Genomic DNA, 1,199 nt, shown 5'->3' with positions numbered 1-1,199 from the left:
TGGCGGAAGTGAATGCAGGCAGCAGAGGGGGTTTACAGAATAAAATCATAAAATCTCGGGCTTGAAAAGGGATGTGAGGCTTGAATCCCAATTCCAGCATTAGAGTGAATTTTACTACATGCGGAACACTAGAGTATTTGGGATTCAGGAGCTCTGTCTTTCAGGAGATGACTGTCTGAGCAGGTCTGTTGGTCAGGACGCTTTCTCGTGAGGTTGGCATTCAACTACCTTCTAATAAAACACACAGTCACGGCATCTTGACTTCAATAGAGTTTTATTTCTCCCAAAAGTTAGGTCCAGAGATGGGCAATCAGATCCACCCAGGCTGTGGCTCCAAACATCTTTGTGCCCCACCATTACTCACACGTGACTTTCCTACAGGAGCTTCTCCAGGCTTCCAAGTAGCGGCTCTCAATCCAGCCCGATGCAATCTGTCAGGAGGGAGCAAAGAAGGATGAGGAGGAAGCAAGTGAAGTTGCCTGGATTGGGGAAACAGAATCTGTCCCAGAAATCTCTGCTATACATTGGTTTATGCCTCTTCACTGGAATTGTATGACAAGGCCACCTCATCTGCAAAGGACTTTGGGAAGGTAAGTATTTAAGCTGGACATACTGCTGCTCCAAACAAATTAGGATGCTATTTTAAGAAAAAAAAATGAGAATGAGGATTGACTAACAGCGAGCAGTATCTGCCACAGGTCAACAAGTGCATTGACAATTACACCACAGTATGGGGAAGGGATCAAGGAAGGCTTCACTGAGGAAGTAACACTTGAACTGAACCCCAAAGAAGGGAATTGTCAAGGTGCACAGAAAGGGGGGTAGCTTCGGAAGAGGGTTACAAGGGTACAGGCCATGGGAAGCTGGTTGTTCATCAAGACATTTTAAGTTACTGGTGACAGAAGTGCAAATCCAATCAAAAAGTATAAATGTAGGTTTTAGGCGTGAAGGGTTCCATGGCTCAGTTTATGTCACCAAGATTCAGTCTCCTTCCTTCTCTCTCTATGCTTTGATTCTTCAACTGCTAAATACAGCTGAGGCCTCAATTCCCCCTCTATTAGCAGTCCCAGTTCTGAGGATGCATCTCATTGGCACAATTCGGGATGTGTGTCCATCACTCTGACCTGTCACCATAGAATAGAAAATGGGGTATGTTGATTGGACAAGGCTGGGAGCTATGCCCACCACTGGCACTCTAC

This window comes from Oryctolagus cuniculus, chromosome 4, assembly GCF_964237555.1.
Source record: "Oryctolagus cuniculus chromosome 4, mOryCun1.1, whole genome shotgun sequence".
Taxonomy (NCBI): domain Eukaryota; kingdom Metazoa; phylum Chordata; class Mammalia; order Lagomorpha; family Leporidae; genus Oryctolagus; species Oryctolagus cuniculus.
This window is presented reverse-complemented; position numbering follows the sequence as displayed.